We start from the raw sequence: 20,907 nt of genomic DNA on the forward strand, positions 1-20,907 counted from the left end.
TTCGTTTTTTAATAGAATGCATGCTTTGAATTAGACGAATGAGTGATCGCTTTTTGCTTGCATACAATATTTTTCGTCTTCATTTTTTTTACACGATTTTACACTAAAAGCATATCGCGACATGTTTGAGTGAACTGTATGATATGAATATTTTGTATAATCGTTTGAGTCTAAAAATATATATCATTATATTATCCAAACTGGCGTAGGTGGAAAACCACGTTAATCATAACCGAAGATTGTACGTTTAAAATCCAACCAAATTAAATTACGTATTTAATTTTTGATAAATCTATATCCACCAATCAAGCGTAGTCGAATTAGGAATCAGATCAAATTAACTCCAAAAATGTTTCCTAAAGACGAGAAATAAGGTTACTTTACAAAACTTTAACACGTTTTCACGGTTTCTCCTTCGCCTGTGAGCAGAAGACGAATTGCTCGAAAACTTTGACATCAGTATCTGAAATCTGACATATCGTCTGATTTCATCGAATTTGTTAGCCTTAGAAATCTAGGTGATAGACCAAACTTTTTTCCGGATATGAGGTGATTATACTTAACACTTTTTATCCTTTTTTATATATTTCTTTGTTATACGAAACGAGAAAACAGGCCTAAAGGTAAATTTCATCAACGCGTATAGACAACGGATCTGTAAGAAATATTAACCAATCCTTATTGGTGCTTGTAGTTACACTGACGATTTAAACCGGAAAACAACAATTTTGAGTACTACTGTTGACCTCTTAAATATCTGATGAGTGGGTGGCAACCCTTTGGCTTTCTAGCTGTTAAGGTTCGTCAACAACAAAATGTCTATTTGATTATCTCGTTAAGCATCAAGTTAAGACAAAACATGGTCCAATATTTAGCCGGAGTTGAATCTTGTACTAATCTCTTGAAGGGTGTGCAAGTAAAACAAAGTTAGACGGAGCCGAATTAGTTGTTTGGTTTAGTTGTGCAAGTGAAGGCGTGCGAAATTACGTGATAAACAAGAGTTTGACGTAGTTTGTAGCTCTTTCGAATTATTTTACTTGTTATTTATCCTGTAAGCAAATAGACGTAAACCTACTCTCCATAAAATGCTAGGTCTATCTATAATCATTATCTGTACATAGTACCTACAAATACCTACCGCTGTCTTGTCTGTTCTTGCGTATGCTTACATCTTTAAAATTACTCAACGTACTTGGATACGTTTTTTTACTAGATAGAGTGATTCGACATGTACATAGTATAAATGTTGCCTACTGCTGTCTTGTCTGTCACTGTGTACGCTTACTTCTTTAAAATTAAACAACGTACTTGGATACGTTTTTTTTTTACTAGATAGAGTGATTCGACAAGGAGGTTTATATGTACAGTACATTTACAATATAGTAGAGAAACACTGATAATAATTTTAGAGGGTTTTAATGTTATGTCCTAAATAAACAAATATTTTCCGCTTACATTGCAAACGCTGGCTGAACCCTACGAGATCGATCAAAATAATGTTTTACCGTATTGTAAACCTTGAAAAATTGTACAAAAATGTCCGTGATCGAGTGGTGTGTACACTGGTTTTCGTGGGTACGCCACGCCGAGGTCCCGGGTTCGATTCCCGGCCGAGTCGATGTAGATTATTATTAGTTTTCTATGTTGTCTCTTGTCTGGGTGTTTGTGGTACCTTCGTTAGTTCTGATTTTCCATAACACAAGTGCTTTAGCTACATTGGGATCAGAGTATGTATGTGAAGTCGTCTCATATTAAAAAAAAATTGCATATTTACATGTCTATCTATTTGGGATAAGCCAAAGTAACAATGCTTTATCCTTTAATTTTAACGAGAAATAATGGCTTATTTTCGAGGCGATTTTAAGCAATACAGCATTAATCCTTATCCAATGAAGTACCTTAAATACATTTTGCATTTCATAAAGATTAACATAGCCTTTTACAGCATGTAATTCAAATGAATGTTTTCGAAGATATTACAAATTTGAAATGAAGGGCCATAGCACCTTGTATTGTTTAATAGCAAAAAGCTATTAACTTTGTTTAAAAAGAAATTCTATAGTATATTTAGTATCAGTATTTCTCCTTGTACAACCGGGGCGGGCTAGTAAAGTATAATATTTTATATGTTGTTGAAATTATCATTACATATGTTGGAAGATAAGAAGTCTAATCAAATTTTAAGACCATTATTACACTATATTGTTCAACATACAAAACATTCTCTATTCATGTAGGATCAAAAAGTATTTTATATATTAAAAACGTAAGCCGATTTTTCTCCCACTGATTATAGGACGATAGCTAAACGTAGAAGATCGGTTATGGTCTTATTTTGATGAGCTCCGGTCCGCAGATGTGTAGAAAATTAGAGCAGATTCTTGAAAGCAAATTATTAGAATATTAAATTTGAATAAAGAATTAATTTTACAGAGCGGAAAAATTTTACTGGCCGAATATATAGAATATGTTTTTGACATTAAAAACTCTTTTGTGTAAACGCTACATTTCTTACTGGGCGACCCACCAGTATATTTTAATCATGTTACAGTATTAAATTAAACATAAGGCTATCACCGTACTATTGCTAGGAATATTTCGTGTATAAACAAGTGCCAGAATTTCAACTGTAATTAATTCCTTCGAGATATTAATTTCTATCTTAAATCTTCCTATCAATAATAACGTAAATAATATTTCATAAATTTATTATTAAATTCGGAATTTATAAACAAATTATTTCTCATAATATCTGTTTATCTAAGGTTTATCTATGGCTGTACGCATTCCGTCATCAATCGAGAAGGTTACTACCATTCTCTTAAAAGACTACATAGTTCATAGTTTACGTAACAAAGGAGTTGTGTTACTTCTAATACATAACGGAAATATAACAAAATTCTTGTAATAAAATATGTCTCGTTATAAACACCTGCATCCTGTATGTATTGTCGGTGCTTACATAATACCATTAAAGGATGTTTTATATGAATAGGCATCATTAAATAAATGTATAGGACTTTAATTCTGATACATATCTATAATTATGCATGTAATCCCACATTGTTCATAATAGCATTAATGTGTTATATATAGATTTATTATTTATGAATTATAAACGAGTGACGCATCCTTGCATTGTTACAATCATTATGGTAAAAATATGTTTATAATACTTTTCATATTACTTTCTGTTATTAAAAATATCAATCTGGGGTTAGAATTAATTTTTCGGCTTAAAATTGAACGCTATTCACAGTGTTATTGCGTACGCAATATGTTTGGATAAAGAGGATTAGGAAGGATTACTGCGCAGTGATTTTATGGTAAAAAAAAACTTCGCTGTTAACGCTACATATAGCAATCTATAGATAGTAATACTGACAAAATAATGGATTAAACATTCTTTGAAATTGCTTACATTTTAATAGTGACAATCTTTATACACTATATACTCGATGAAAGTCATGGAACGTGTGCCATACCTTCTAAAGAAGAAATCCTTTTGTCCAACGATGGGACAATTACTGGCTCTTAACTATACGATAGATATGTTATCTGGACTAGGGATTGAAAGACAGTTTATCGCATATAACATACCTTAGGTATAGACCTCCATAGTGGAGGACATTGGAATGCCAGCTATCGCGCGCCGACATATTCAAATGCGGGGTGCCTGGACGCTCAGCATTAGAATAAGTCAGATGGACGTTTCCGATTGGTCCGGATACGGTGATAAACGTTGGGACACGCGAAACATTTTAATTTAGTTTCTGCTTTTTTAATGCTTTAAAGCAGCGGCCGGCAACCTTTTGGTAGGCAAGGGCGACAAGGTGGCAAAATAAAGTATAGGCGGGCCGCAGTCATCATATTAACCTTAGAAGCCCATTATGCTTACGCATAATTAGTGTTAATTAGTCATATTCCATAGAAAAAAGAAAAATGCAATTGAAAATTGTTAAAATAATTACAGTATACAGAATTTAATTCGTATACATAGTACATACATTATGTTTATATGTTTTTGCTTAGAAAAATAAAGAAATGCCGCAACAGCAGGGCCGCATGTTGCCGACCGCTGCTTTAAAGGATAATTAGTAATATTGTTTACCCCAAATAGGGGTAAAGGAAGTTTACAGTTTATTAACAAACTTGAAAAAAGGAGTAGGTTATACTACAAATACAAAAAAAAATTGAAAAGTTGTATGTAATTATTGTTAGGTAGGTTTAATTTATTTTATTGTATATTCATCAAATTCAGTTGTTAATTTATTACTGGGGTTTTTGTTAATTTGATTATAATTTTTCTGCAAAAGTAAAATAAATTGAATTTATAATTTAATGTAATAAATTATTTTACCCTTATAGTTTCGGGATATTTTTATTTGTTTAAAATTAATGAATTTATTAAACCATTGGATACAACACATCACAACATGTATATGTCTGTACGTATGATCATTGGTACAATGAATATTTCTTAAGTGTAATTATTATAAGTATGTAACTATCTGACATTACACGAACGATTTCTCCGAGCGACCGATGAAGTTTTTTTCCTCACTGAATTCAGTTTGACAGCGAGGGAATAATGACTAATGGTTTCTGGTAATACATTGAAAAACTTTCCGTCTGTTTGATTGATGAGTATCAACTTCGTACAAAAAGGCTTCCCGCGTCAACGATCAGTGCAATTAAACGGACAAGTCGTGCGCGATAGACCGTGAATTTGGAGACTGGAATCTACTCGATATTGATCCCTTATAACATGTTCTGAAGAAGAAATAGTTCAGAAGAAAAACAGGTTTAATGAAACAATACAAGTATAAAAAATGTTTATAAAAAAAACAAGTTCTATTTTCATTTCACATAAACAAACTACAATAATAACTATGTAGTTAGATAAATATATGGCTTATTATGTCTTTGGGGATCCTCCTGCTACTTACTAAATTTTATTAAACCGAATACCGCAACCGTAACAAACAGACACAATTACAGCATTTATGATATTAGTTATATATAAAAAACATTGTATGTCAAACCCCTACAATGCGAGTGAAACCGGGGGCGATGAATAGTTATAAATATATGTCTTATTATTATATAAACATTGTATTAGGTTAACAGGCTCTTATTTTTTGGTAAAATTCTCAGAAAATTCATTGTATCTAAAGATAAAATATATCTCAGTATATTTTAATTTTTCGATGTCTTTATTTGGGATGATCGATCGAGCCTTCAAAAGTATTTAATCGCTTTAAGACTGTGACTTTGTAAAATGTTTTTACATAACTTACTTTAAAAAATGTGATTATAAATTAGGGTCTAGCAAATAAATTCTTTTATAGAAACATTTTTTAGAAAGAATTTAAGAAATAATTTTAGACTAAAATAGTTATTGAAATAACCTTTCTGTGTCATTTATTCTTTCTTTAATATTAAAATTGAATTGCTTTAAATCTTTGCTTACATAATATATTTATTATAAGAAAAAAAAAACCATGTTTTTAATTATCAAGGTCTATTATCGGAAATTGCGAGAAATATTAACAAGAAACGCAATTAAATCTAAATAATTTTAAATATTTTTATCATATCTTATTTCAATTAATAAGACATATTAATTATCAACTGCAGCTTTGTTCGTTCGTAAGGGGTTAATAATATGTTAGGTATAAAATAAATAGTATATTTACTTATTCAGGGTAAACGCTGGTTTCATACAGACAACGTTTCGCATTTATAATATTAGTATTCATAAATGTTTTGCTAAAGTCTAAATATTACAGTAAAGTAACATAAATGAATGAATGATTGATTTATAAATTGAAACTAAACTATTACAAAAGATACCATTCAGAATCAGTAATCAGACCATTTATTATAAATAAAATAATAATAGTATAAAATAACATTATAAAGAGGTCAGTTTTTTTTTTAGTGTGCTATTAATTATACTTACAAGGATTGCTAATATACGATAAATCATATATTAATATTAAATCACAATATGTAGTAAAAATAATAATACCTTTTATTTGTTTTGTATTTTTATTAGTGTAGTGAACTATTTAATAAAACTTGTATCTACGGGTGTGACGATAGCTGAATACAGCAGCTTTGTCGCTGAAAATATTCTTAAATAAGATAGAGTGATACGCGGTTGTAAAAAAGACAACGTGAGTTATCGGCCATGAAGTCCGAAAAGAAAGCGCTAAATGTTTGCATTTTGTTCGAGGATTTTGTGTTCGCAAGAAATTGTCTAGCGATTTAAAGCTAAGAAATTTACTTTCTTCTTAAAATCTATGAGAAAACAACTTGTTTATCCTTTGTTTCTGTATCTGATCTCGGATGCTCTGTTTTAAATCCCTCTTTATTCCAGTGGCTAGTTAGTATGGCAACATAGTTTTGTTTCTAAATTCATTTTGTTAAGTCCTGATGGATTTCTGGTGGTAGGGCTTTGTAAAAGTCTACCTGGGTAGGTATACCAGATCTACTGCAAAACAGCAGTACTCAATAATATTGTGTTCCAGTTTGAAGAATGAGTAAGATACTGTAATTTCAGACACATTATGTCTTAGTTCCCAATGTTGGTAGCGTTTATAGCGCCATTGTCTAAGTTGGTGGTGACCACTTACCACCTGGTATCGATATAGAAGCATGAATATACCATGACCCGAGGAGAACCGACCAAAGAAACCCAGTGGGGTATTCTTATTTCATGACTTTAATATAAAATTAAAATTTTGCAATTAGTTTTTTAATAATGCAACTTATACTATCAAGAAAAGTATTTAGTATTTATATAAAACCTTTAAAACTTAACCTGTTTTATTGGTTTCATTTAACTCGGGATAGGTAAAACACTTGACCTATCAGCGTTGCCATTGAACGTTCGTGTACGTTTTATAAAACAAGTATTCGTTAATGACAGGTACTTGAATGGTATAACGATAATGACGATTATCACTGACAGTATAGGTATAAAATCCTATCCAAAACATAAATGTAAAATGAGAGCCAAGTTCAGTATTATGATGTATACGTTTGTTGTTGACTTCAACGACAAAAGAAGTGAAATCTAAATGGGTGCCAAGTCCAATTGGCCTTCCTGAAATTTATTTAATACTTAAAATATAATTACTTTCTGTAACTTAGAATAATATATTATAGCCTAGTCTGTCTTGACTTGACAACGTCGATGAAAGTGATATTTTTCAAAAGGAAACAAATCTCTACATATAATAAAATTGGAGTGTCTGTTTGTAATATTAAAACAGGCCTATTTAACTCAATGGATATGTACATATACCTTATACACGATATTAATAACAAAATAACATTTTTTACCAATTTTTGTTTGACTGTCCGTCTGTCTGTTTGTTCCGGCTAATCTCTGGAACAATTAGACCGATTTTTACGGGACTTTCACTGGCGGATAACTGATATAATAGGGAGTAACTTAGGCTAAATTTTTTTTATATTAAATTTATATAAAAATATAAAAATTAAGTATTATAGTAAATTTGCACGTGACATTGGCGAAATAATCTGTGCTCTCTTGGCACAAATAAAAGCCATAATAAAAAAATACGTCATTTCTATTGTTATATCGTAGGGAACACGACACTCTCATTAGACGACGTATTAGAGCCTTGTAATTAATTGTTAATAAAATACTATCAAAAGATTCCTGAACGGAATATTATACCGTCTTTCCAATTAGGCTCCAAGTTCAATGACCCGATCCCTTCGTCATTGTGTCATTGAGTTAAAATCCAATTGAAAGTTATAAGAGGTCACGACCCGTTTATGTATAAATAAACACCAGTAAATATTTGTGTAGAAAAATCTCATTAATAAAATTACAATTTTAATACAAAAATTATATAACGGGAATCTTCGCATAATTTTAAAATTATTGCTATTAAAAGCATTCAATAGTCTTATATTAAGTAGATTTGTTTCGATGACCACGTGAAATTAGTTGAACTGTTAAATATAAATTTCAAGTATTCGAATTATATTTCAGAATATCGAGAACACTGGAAATAGCTTCATGAAATATCAGCAGTTTACATTTTTACATTTCCTTAACAGCCTGTAAATTTATTAAACCTTCTCCTCTCCCTTTGAGGAGAAATCTTGGAACATATTCCACCGCGCTGTTCCGATGCAGATTGGTGGAACTCATATGTGGTAGAATTTTAATGCAATTAGATACATGCAATAAATGATTTATAAAAACAAAAAAAAACACATGAATATTCAGTGGATCTTGCCTGTGTTTGAACCCCAAATCAGTGGTTAAGATTTAACGTGTTCTAACCACTGGGCCATCTCGGTTTTCACCAGCATTGGGTTGCCTTTATTTAATTTACTGCCTCATTGGTCTTCCAACAAAACAAAAGGTTCAAACAAACATTCCCGTGACTTGGAATGCACGAAATGACGATGCCTGAAATCTTTCTAATATCGTAACAACTCCCCAATCAACCCATTGGATTAAAAGAGTGAAATTTACAAGCTGTTTGCGATTGGCCAGCAGTGGTATACAAGATAAGTAAATGCTATTTAAGAGTACTTGATGCTTAAAATATAAATATTCTTTTATTTTCTCATGAAGTAATAATTATGCCTTGTACTTATTTTCGTTTAAAATTCATCACCTGAGAGGGTGAAATTTAGTCACTTTTAATGTTATCAATATGGAATGCCAGTATATACATATGCTTCTGTTTAATGTAAACTATTTATTATATTGATTGCGCTAAAAAATTAATTGTTAAATATGATATGAACATTTGTATGTAGTTTTGTCATTTATCAAATTATAAACTTATATTTTAAATTGGTATATCAATATATTAAATATATATTGATATGTCAATTTAAAATTTGCAGTTTATTGTAATAATTTTGACACATTATTCGCAATTCCTTGTTAATTAATTTTTAATACCGCTCATTGAGTTGGTCCGATATATATCCGATGGTATACCTCATCGGTTACACAGCTAGTTGCATGATAAATTAAACAATATAATTAAGTATCCGCTAAGCTTTATCGCTTCGTTTCTTCCGATCAATAATGAACGAAGCTTTGTTGTTGAAAGGGGTTAATTCCAGCACAATAGCCTTGCGTGCGGTGAGGGAATCTGTCAGCCATTAGGTCCGCAGTCAACACTTGCTAAACGAGAGGGTGTACCCTCTTAATCCATTTATGCGATGAGAGGTTTTCACGCCACCCATCATTAAATGTTTTATCTATATTATTTTAAAAGAGAATTGAAATTTTGTCCAAGAAGTATTTAATTTATTTATATTTTGTACTTCATATTAAGCCAGTGTAACTGGAACGAGGAAAGAAATGTCTTAAAATGTATGTCTGGCAGAACAATAATATGCCAATGCCCGATATACAAGTGTATTAAAAAAGCTCAATCAGGTCGTTAGGTTTCCGGTAATGTCATTTCCGGGCTATAGAATTACAGTATAAATTAAGCCATAACAAACTCGCCGTTCAATTTATTTATATTATTTTTCTTTATTATATTCGTAGTATCGATAATCATATCGTATTTTGTGTACGGACACAGATTATGTTTCAGTTATTTTTTTTATATTCGATCAATTGTTTACCTTTGAATCATGTAATAATATACTTTTGTTTTTTTTTTTCAGGTAAGAAATTTTGGAGATTAAGGTATTTTTATAAGGAGAAGAAAAAAGTTGACATAAGGTATAATCTTAAAATATAATAAGGTAATAAAAAAAAAAATAGTATTCATACAACTGCATACATAAATACGAACACATATAGTAGTGTGCGCAGCCATGTGTCAAGTTGAAAATATTGAACAAAATTATTATTCTTTGCATAATTTTGAATATTCTATTTTTAACTTTTTTATTCTAAAAAAAATACCATTTCAAATTTTCTCTTAGATTTGAAGATTTTATTTTTTATTTTTTGTCACTATAAAAAATAAGTCACTTGTAAAATGTTGTAAATCGACTTACGGGAGACGCGCTATTTTGATACGAGAGTCGTTTAAATTTTATATTTATTATGGTAAATGTCGCATAACAGTTTATGACATTTCACGATCGTCGTTTTTGACTTTCGACTTTGTTATTTCAAAATAGTTCCATGATATTAGGAACCATTCGAATTTATAAAACATATAAAATTAAAAAAATTAGGTTATTTTTTTTTTGTCCAGCTGTTTTTTATGATTCTAAACTTGATTAAATATTTGATGATAGGTGCAAACTTTTCATCATTAAAATTTTTATGACGTATCATATTTTATTTATCACGTGTCTTCTATAGAATAACTCGTAAAAATATCCTTAACTTTAAATTTGTTAATTAAATAAGGAATCGCTTTAACGGACGATAATGATATTTAACTCCGTTGTCGGAAAACAATTTTTTGTTTAAAAATGCAATTTCTTATTTCAATCACTTAATCTCCATAGTCTTTTTCAATTTATAAAAACATCTGCAAGCTTCGTATTATAGTATTAAAAAAAATTATACACTTAAAGTGTCTTAATGTAACCATTTACTATTATAACAATTATTATTCTTACCATTTGTTTAATTAATTAAAAACTGTAATGTTCTATTAAACAATAGCTCATATCTAATGCATTTTTCATGACAATCTTTGAAAATACAATGAAAAGTCTTGCACATTATATATTTAATTAATATATTGAATTATTACTTGTTATAAAAAGTAATTTATAATTTTGGAGAAAAGTAAATGCTTGTTAATGTTCTACTTTCACGCAAAAGCCTCCCCTTATCTCGAGGAAAGGTTTAAAGCTTATTCCAATACGCTACTCTGATGCGGGTCAATGAATACACATGTCGCATGGTTTTAGTCGCCACATGCATGAGTCCTTAAATAGTTATCTCAGATTTGAAAAGACCTAAGAGCCATGCATTCGAGCTACTCATTAATAGCTGTATATCAGTACAGAGTGTAAAACATTTCTCTGACCATACATCCCCATGTATGCTTAAAACTTTAAAACTACTCAACGGATTTTGATGCCGTTTTTTTTAATAATAAACACTGATAATTTTAGAAGTTTACAATGTCCTAAATAAACAAATTCTGTACAACATTTAGTATCAATTTTGCACCCGAGCGAAGCCAGGGCGGGTCGATAGTTTTAAAATAAACACATATTATGCGGTGTATTCTTGAATAATAAATTCTTCTAATAAAATATTATTCGTGTTAAAATTCGCAACAAATTTCATTTTAATTCATAATGAGAAAGAATTATTTTATATTCAAAACAAGAGTTACATTAGGCCAGTGTTTTCACCGCTAACAATTTTTCCCGCAGCCTTGCGAATGTCAGGTTAATTCGTGCAAATGTTATTTCGTTGGTCCGGCGGCGTGCATTTCTAAAGCTTTGCAACATAATGAGCTCTGCTGTGCGCCTCATATTACTTTGATGTCGGCTTTTGTTATTCAAAATATAACACTAGCTAATTTTATACCAGAAATAAGAATGACTGATTTTCTAAATACATAATGCTATTATTGGATAATTAAAGATATGTTTCTTCCTCTACCATCGTCTAAATATTGTTTCTTATTGATCGTTCCTTCTAAATTCAAACTTCTTGTATTAACATTCCAAGTCTTGTCAATAGGTCGAACCGCGTTTAGTGGCAATATTATTCTTATTAAATCATATCTGACATATTGAGATTTCGATGATTTTTTTATCTCATATTGATTGGCGAAAATCTAATAGCTACTGTACAAAATATTAACCATTCCGTACAATGCGTTATGAACCTTGGGAATTAAGATGTTATATCCCTTGTGCTTGAACTAATTTTAATACACTGGCTCACCCAGCCTTTAAATCACAACACAACAATAGTCAATATTATTGTAGCTACTTCCTCGGCACAAACAAACAAAAGTTAGTCATTATTATGTACAGCGTCCTATATGTATACGTTATTCTATAACCACGACACTCAATACAATATAATTGAATGCATTTTTTCGACTAGATACGTAAAGTTCAACACAAATTAGATGTAGCATCGGAAAATGCAGTGGAATGAAAATAAAACCGATTACTGCCGATTTACACAACCAATAGAAAAAGCTCCCTATTGCGCTATTCGTCGCTATAGATTCTCGCGTCAGAGAAAGCAAGTGCAAGTAAATCGACGCGTCAAATTGACGAATATTTTAAGTCATAATATATGATATTACAAGTTATTACGTTTGTGCAAAGATCATATTCGCGTGAGAAATAAATATTGATAATTTGGGATAGCGTACTCAAATCGGATGTGATCGGTTTTACGATTTTTGCCGATGCAACATCTAAGTTGTGTCGTACTAGATGGTGATATGGCCGAAACAGAACGCGGCTGCGAATAACAACCGTATCAAGTTTCAACTCAATCGGATGAATAATGCAAACGACATACGGGCCGAATCGTTCCGGCCCGTATGTTGTACGAGCTCCAATTATCAAATAGGTTTGATCTGGAGTGTGGCCGTTATCCAACTTTTTGTTTTTGTTTTAATGTCAGCGGGGGGACCACTTTTTCCATAGATAATGCCGCTGTAAGAAACATTAACAATTTCTTAGATCTCCAATGTGCCCAAAACCTTGGGTATTGTGATATCCCTTGTGTACTTGACTACTGACTCACCCCTTAAACCGGAACACACATTATGGAGTACTGGTTGGCGGCAGCATATTTAACCAGTGGGTGGTTCCTACACAGCCAATCATAAAGCTCTACTAGCAAAAAAAGAAAACATTACATGAAGAAAAACATTTACTTTCTTCATTATAAGGATGGACGACCTAACTATCCACAAATATTTCTAAAAGAACTAATAACGACTTCGAACTTGCTCTTCGATCTCGAAATATAGATTTTTATAAAACTGAAACTTAAATACAATAAATCACATTAGAAAACTGTCATTGGTCGAGATGGAGCATTTAAGGCAGACCAAGTCACTTTCAAAATGACAAAGATAGATTATGAGCCAATGAGGAGACCAACTAGATAGTTTCATGGAAGAATATCATCTCCAATGAGTACAGTACTTCTTTCGACGCAGTCGAAAATATTCAAATCTTGAGTAGCTTAAGACTAAAATGAATTGGAACACAAACATTGGGCCAACTCGATACGACCTGATAATACTGGTACATATAAATTTTTATTACAACCAAAATTTTATGCGTCATGCATAGTCAAATAACGCAAGGTTTATGAAAACAAAAATTTATTCACAAATTGAATATATGCATATTTCGCAAATTTTAAGCAATTGCAATCAAAATGAAAATAATATTAATCATATTCGTAAACAAGTTCAAACAATGATAAATAATTTATCTATTACAAATAAAAATAACAATAATATGTAAACAAAATTAAACTATTTAACTTAAGGTAAATCTCATAACACAGGATATCGTGAAAATATATTTAGAATAGAACGACGAAAAGATATATTACGTAAGGAATATCAGTAACATAATAAGGCGAGATGTTTTAAATTAAGCAGAAAAAAAGCCGAGATGGCCCAGTGGTTAGAATGCGTGCATATCAACCGATGATTGCGGGTTCAAACCAAGGCAAGCACCACTGAATATTCATGTGCTTAATTTTTGTTTATAAGTCTTCTCGTGCTCGGCAGTGAAGGAAAACATCGTGAAGAAACTTGCATGTGTCTAATTTCATAGAAATTCTACCACATGTGAATTCCACCAACCCGCAATGAAAATGAAAAAAGAACAGCGTGGTGAAATATGTGCCAAACCTTCTCCTCAAAAGGAGAGAAGGCCTTAGCCCAGCAGTGGGAAATTGAGAGGCTGTTGTTGTTGTTGTTTTAATTTAAACCTATTCAATAGAACAGCCATTTCAAAGCGAACAGAAAATACAGTTATCGGTTTAAAAATTCATTCAGTGGAATTACACGGAATCACCATCGTATTGATATGACGTCAAATGAAAGTTCCCTCATAAATAGCTGCATCTAATTTATGAGACTGCTCATGACAGTGCCATTAAGAGCAACGAGAAATTTATATTTTGCTTTGATCTGAACAGCTCAGTGAAGATAAAACATAAGGTGATCAGGGCAAGCGAACCACAATCTGCTTTTTTATAATAACTAACGGCTGGCCTCAACTTTGTTCCTATATAATCATTTATACTTTTACAGCGTTTTACTTTGTTAGAAGTCAATATATATGTATTAATATGTATATATGGTATACTGACATTTATTATTTTAATCAAATGCAACGTTAAAGATCGCAAATGGAATGAGAGATAAAAACAATCACTGCAGGGATTCGAGGTTCTTTTTCTGAATTTGAATTTTAAATTTCTTAGACTTTTCTCATACTACTTGCCCTAGTTACAGATATCGAACAGTACTCCGTGTAAAATTAAACCAGAGGGTAACTTTAAATTAGCGTTTATATAAAAACTTATTTAATTTTTACTTATTGCAGTACGTACTGAGGTGGAATAATCTGAAGAAGAATTCTAGGTAGTCCACTTGCTGGTTGCTTTTATTAATATTAAAAATTTAATAATTAAAAGATAAATAAAGTTGACAAAATTAATTTTTAGCACTTTTGAAATATAGATAAAATCAGAAGATAATATACATAGCTGATATGTTAAGGTGCGGTATGCATTGAACTTAAATATATGTATATATGGGTGTGATTTTAGACTAAATTACAATCGTTAGTATCCTGATTAAATTTATTTATAAATTGGTTGTTCTCAGAGAGAGGAGCTGTTTTCTCTTGTTATTGGAGACAAACTTCTGGGTTAGGTTGATGACTATATACATCGTTTGCTTACAATAAAAAATCAGTAACACCCTAAAGTCTCTACCTTGAATAGTAAGTAAAGTTATTGGTCGTGCATCTGAATTCTTTCTGGTCTGGACAGGGAGTGCATCTGTTTTTACACGACGTTACATGTCCTACATGGTTGGTCTTGATCGATCACAATCATTTTAATATGATAATAATTACATTTTACATCAGCACAACAACCAATACGTAACAAGTATATATTAATATCATGAAGTAAATGTTAGTTCATAAAGAACACATTTCATGACTTATCTGAAGCTTTCGATAGTGTTTGGTATGAAATGTAGTTATTGAATAATACGAATTCAAGTAGGAGCTCTAAATCTCCTGGCTTTTATATAGGAATGTAATAAAGCAATACGTTATTACGATCAAATTATTGCGTTTTGGGTCTTTATTAAAACTAGGCACCCCACAGGGATCAATTTATGGGTATTTTTATTTGTGTACATATATAAGTGTCTTGTATATTTTTCTAATGATGAATTTTATTTTATTACATGTGGTATTTGTTGCATGCCTTATTCAGCTACATAATATTATAAGTATCTTGACATTATTGATAGCTACTTCAATATTCATAGTAGATACGCAATACGGTAAAGAGGACAAAAAAGGTAAATCTCATAACAACAAGTTTCCGGCTTTGCAAAGTTCTTCCTGTGTCAGGGAAGGATGAATTGACTTTGTGAAGTTTATTATAAAATTTCACAGAATATTGAGATTATGTAAGAAAATAACGTTACAAAGGCGTACGCAAGATTTAACAGATAATGACGGCGTTGTATTAGCATAGATAACTTTACATACATTCTATTTAACTGGTATCAGAATATGCAAAATGTTGTACATTTTTTTTTGTTGACATTTAAGAAATTGTATGTAAAGTATAATATCCCTTAAATAAAGTCCAAAGTTTTTATTTTTGTCTATGTATATATTTTGCAATACAGGGAAAATAGGAAGCCAAATGGAATACCACAGCTAATATACAAGTTCGAAATTTAAACATACTAATGTTGATGAGAATTTAACGGCGGTTAGGCTTTGTAAAAGACCGTATTGTTGAGTGCCACCCGCTGCCCATTATTTTACTGTCTAACAACAATACTTTACCACAGTATTCCAGTTTGAATGAGAAGCAAGTTAGGGTAATTACTGGGACAAGGGACCTTAGATCTCGTAGCAGGCTTTGCATTGCCAGTTTCAGAAATCCTTTATATTTCTCACAGTCGTAGTGTCTAAGAGCAAAGGTGACACTTGGTAGATCTTTGTACAAGTCAGTCTAGGTCACATATAACGCATATTTTACAGTCACATAGTCTGTTATATTATATATCATTGTTTTGTTCGGGTTGAATTGTAAGTAAGACATTGACAACTTTGACCATAATATCAGATTATGTATTCAAATTTTATAAAAAATGAGGCTTAAGAAAAAAAAATTGTATAGTCTTAAATATAATTTCTTCTTCATTTTATCTTCATATTTATATCTTACCTAATACGCTACACTTTTTATATCAATGAAATCAATAAGTTAAAATACATATTAATGGTAAAATTGTTAAAATCATAGAAAGTAAGTCTCTGTTTAATGAAGTTAATCGGTTTATTTATCGGTTCATTATTATTCCACTGGCAGCATTTTGAGGTACGGTGCCAGAGCTATTTCTTCTAAAATAAGCGGTGTAAATCGATAGGTAATCTCATTGAATAAATTTAACATTATTTAGCCATTGGCAAGTAATCGTGGCTGAAGATGTGATGAATTTAAATGAAGCCTGTACGAATGTTAGTAAAAGATTTATTGATACGAACGTACATGTATATTGTACGATTAATATATTATTTTATTACAACTCACATGAAACTGTAATCAAGATGCAAGTTTCTAAATTTCTTAGAAAAACTTTAATCTTCTACGTGGATTTTTGTACATATTACGAACGAGAAATTGAGTTTATTAAATAGTAAATATAAAGAAATCGCTTTCAATACATTAAAAATAATCATAAATTGCCTACTAGTTAAGTTTAAAACTATTTATGTTGGCTAAGTCTAATAATCTTTTAGTTTCAGATACGTGCTCAATTATTTTAAATACAGTTTTCAAAAGAAAAATATATAATGAAATGTATTATTATAACAAAATGTTGAGACAAATTTTCTTCCAAGTTTAGTCTTCTTTCCAACTCGGTGGTTGTGTTTAATTTAACGATCAATGAGTGAGTGTAATGCTCCTATATTGAATAAAGGAATTTCATGTGGTCCACTAATTCTGCTAAGCCGATTAAATTGATCAAAGAAATAATTATAGTTATTAATATTACTTACTTAAATATGAACTTATAGCTTTTTAAAGTATAGAATATTTTAGTGACATACAACAACAGTCTGTAAATTCCCACTGCTGGGCTAAAGGCCTCCTCTCCCTTTGAGGAAAAAGTTTGGAACATTTTACACCACGCTGTTCCAATGCGGATTGGTGGAATGCACATGTGGCAGAATTTCTATGAAATATGTCACATGCAGGTTTCCTCACGATGTTTTCCTACACCGCTGAGCACGAGATGACTTATACAGACAAATTAAGCACATGAAACAGCGGTGCTTGCCTGGGTTTGAACCCGCAATCATCGGTTAAGATGCACGCGTTATAACCACTGGGCCATCTCGACTCGATTTTAGTGACATATAAAATATTTATTTATTACTGGGTGTTAATATAAAGTAATTAATAGTGATACTAATCAAATGAATCGAAGCTTGTATGAAGATGTAATTTTAACATTAAATACATAACACGATACAAAATGTCGATTAAAATTCTCTTAGTAAACAATACAAAGGCGTTAATGCAAATATAATGTGAAATTATCGTTCAGTTAATCTTCATATAATTAAAGCTACTATAAATAGATGATTCCTCCGTTGGGATTATATCATAAATATATGTTATACACGTGATTACATATTTAATTGAGATCGTTATCGCTGTTCCGTTTAAAGTATTGAATACTCTTACGTCGTAGTAGGATAACGGTAATTTAGTCACGGTAGCATGCGTAAGCGATCCCGTGGCGCCCGCCGAAAGACGGAGAGGGTACCGCTGGTTTTTTAGTGGGTAAACCCGGTGGACCTGGGCGCACTCGGCGTCCAGGAAACCGGGGAGTCTCACACACCCTCCCACTTTCCATCACGTGGGGGAAGCGCATAAAGCGTTTTTCCAGCGAGAAAAAAAACGGTAATTTGGACCAGATGGTGTTTAGTACAATGTAATTAGGACTAAAAAAGAATATGTAAACGATATCCAGTTCGTTGATCTTTATTATACAAAAGTGTAGACGTTTTGATGTTGATTCCAAGACTGATTCGTACTTCATTATCATATACTCTGTAATGAAAATTGTGAAAAAGAGCAACTACTGATTTCCGCTGGTTCTTCTTAGTTCGTAATAATTTATTTAGAAAAACAATATTATTTACTGATTTTTGACTTCAACTATTGTAGTGACGGCATTACATATTTGATATAAGATTTTAAATTAACATGGTTATTTTTATTATTGAAGTCATTAATTTCAGGATATTTACCATGTTTTTTGTTTTTTATTTTTATTACGAGACTGATTTCGTGAACTCCACCGAACTAACATAAAAACCATGGTAAATATCCCGAAATTAATAACTTGATGAAAAAGTCACGCATAGATAAGAAAATGAATCGTACGCTCATTTTGAAAGGATCAAGTCACCTGTAAAATCAAGTTTAATCAAAGCAATTTGTCATGCGATACTATTATTGACAAGTCTTGTTATTCAAAAGTGCTTGAGATTTACTCTTTCACGAGAGCGCGCTCCTAAACGTTTCATTAATTAATTTTTAATGAAATAAATTAATCTATTTTAGTACTTTTTTTGCTGTCTGTACTCTTTCACGCACACTGATACATCTTGTAAGCACGAGCGTCACTTATAGTGAGTGCACTAATGTAAATCAATAATAAATATTAACTGACATGAAAAAAATGTATTGGGTCTGGTTTGAACCTGTAATGTTTCATTAAGATTCAAGTGTTCCTTTGTGACAGCAAATTTCCCACTAAGCGAGTGTTGCAATTTTTTTAAAATTTTGTTCTATAAAAATACTGATGCCTTTATACTAGTCATACTTCACACACATTCTGAATAAATACATGATACCGTATTTGCTAACTTCATTAAGATGAATAATGCTCATTCATAGACATAAAACCGCATACAGTTTTTTTTTTCTATTGCATATACATTCTCAGAGCGTGTGTCACACTTCGTTAGTGATTCAGAGTTCAAACATTAAGGTGCGTTTCCACTGTAATAGTTAACAGTATAATTATTGCGTCACTTTTGAATTCTTCGGAATATCGCCCATTTATTACGACTTTAAATTCAAAAAGAGATCAATCACCGTACCTGTAATACTAAAACAGTTTATAGTTTGATAACTTAAGGTAATTACAGAAAATCGTCACCAAGTCGTATTGATAGTGAAGACTCGGCTTTATAACGTAACTTAAGGTAATTATAGAAACTTGTCACGAACTTGTATCGATAGTGAAGATTCAGCTTTAGTCAAAGCTAAACGTTAACGCATTTTTAATGCAACGTTCAGTCATTGTACGTTGTTCGCTGGTGGGAAATTACTTCGGATGTTTTCAGCGTGACACCACTCGGTATTTACGTGACGCTTGTACTCATAAATCTGTCACGCTGAAGTTGTGTCGTAAAATGTTGGTGGATTCTAACGGACGTTGTATTAATGCCTTGATCATGTCACGTTGCCTTACAAGGTCGTATATTATGCGAAACATTCAGCGTTCAACTTATGTTATTAATATTTATGTTAAATCAGAAACTAAATCAACATATATTGTTATTAAAACTCCTTGACTTTTGTGCAGGAAAGACCAGCGGCTTTACTCGCGATTTAGGGAGTTTGTTGTCATATGGGGTTTATGTTTGCTTCATACCTTATTTCATCAAATTCGGTCGAGCAGTGTGGTCGTGAAAGAGAGCCATAAACAGACAGAGCTACTAAAGTAATTTGGGGAAAATAATGAACTTATTCTTCTAGTTTCTTATTGATGTCGATATATAAACTACATTTCGAACTGGGAGTACTTTTATATTTCATCCCGTGTAGATTCAAAGTGCTCGATAAGACAAATGAAGCATGTTTCGATTCTGATTTCTTTAATTTAATCATATCATCCTCCAGTCCATATCCCAATTTACTTGGGATCGGCGCAAAATGTTTCTTCCATACTTCCCAATCTGACGTCATCACATGTAACATTCTTTCCAGCCATATCATCTTTCACATAATCCATCCATCGTTTCATTTTATATAATATATACAGTAATAAAACATCTGATGGCAGCTATATTAGATTAAAACGCAATTTTCCAATAACGTCGTTTTAATCCATCTCGACGATTCTGGTCGATTTGAATTAGAATTCTGGATGCAATTCTAAGTAAATGGCTGTTGAAATCTCCAGATCAGTTCAGCACTATTATGCGGATTCCGTGATAATTTCGTCTATCAACGGCATTGTTGTCATAATTAGAAACAATACACAGCAAATCGGTATTTAATATATTTTTAATATTCTGAATATCAATGAATATCATTAAGAGTCGAGGTGGCCCATTAGTTAGAACGCGTGCATCTTAAATTAATCTGTCAATATGCTTAATTTGTCTTTATATTTCATCTCGTTCTCGGCGGTGAAGGAAAACCTGCATGTGACAAATTCACATGTGTATTCCACCAACCCGCATCGAACCCGAACATCGTGGTGGAATATGTTCCAAACCTTCTCCTCAAAGGGAGAGGAGGCCGTTAGCCCAGCAATGGGAATTTACAGGCTGTTGTTGTTGTTGTTGAATATGAATTCTGATATCTGTTCCAAGCTTCGACATAATTTTTGAAAAGGGATA

General features: G+C 31.6%; 1 protein-coding gene across 2 annotated transcripts in view; it reads left to right on the top strand.

Moving 5' to 3' along the window:
• Positions 1-20,907, top strand: part of LOC124543101 (dystrophin-like protein 1) — a 229,487-nt gene that overhangs the window by 112,931 nt on the left and 95,649 nt on the right. The gene's annotated exons all lie outside the window — the stretch shown is intronic.

This window comes from Vanessa cardui, chromosome Z (assembly GCF_905220365.1).
Source record: "Vanessa cardui chromosome Z, ilVanCard2.1, whole genome shotgun sequence".
Lineage (NCBI taxonomy): Eukaryota > Metazoa > Arthropoda > Insecta > Lepidoptera > Nymphalidae > Vanessa > Vanessa cardui.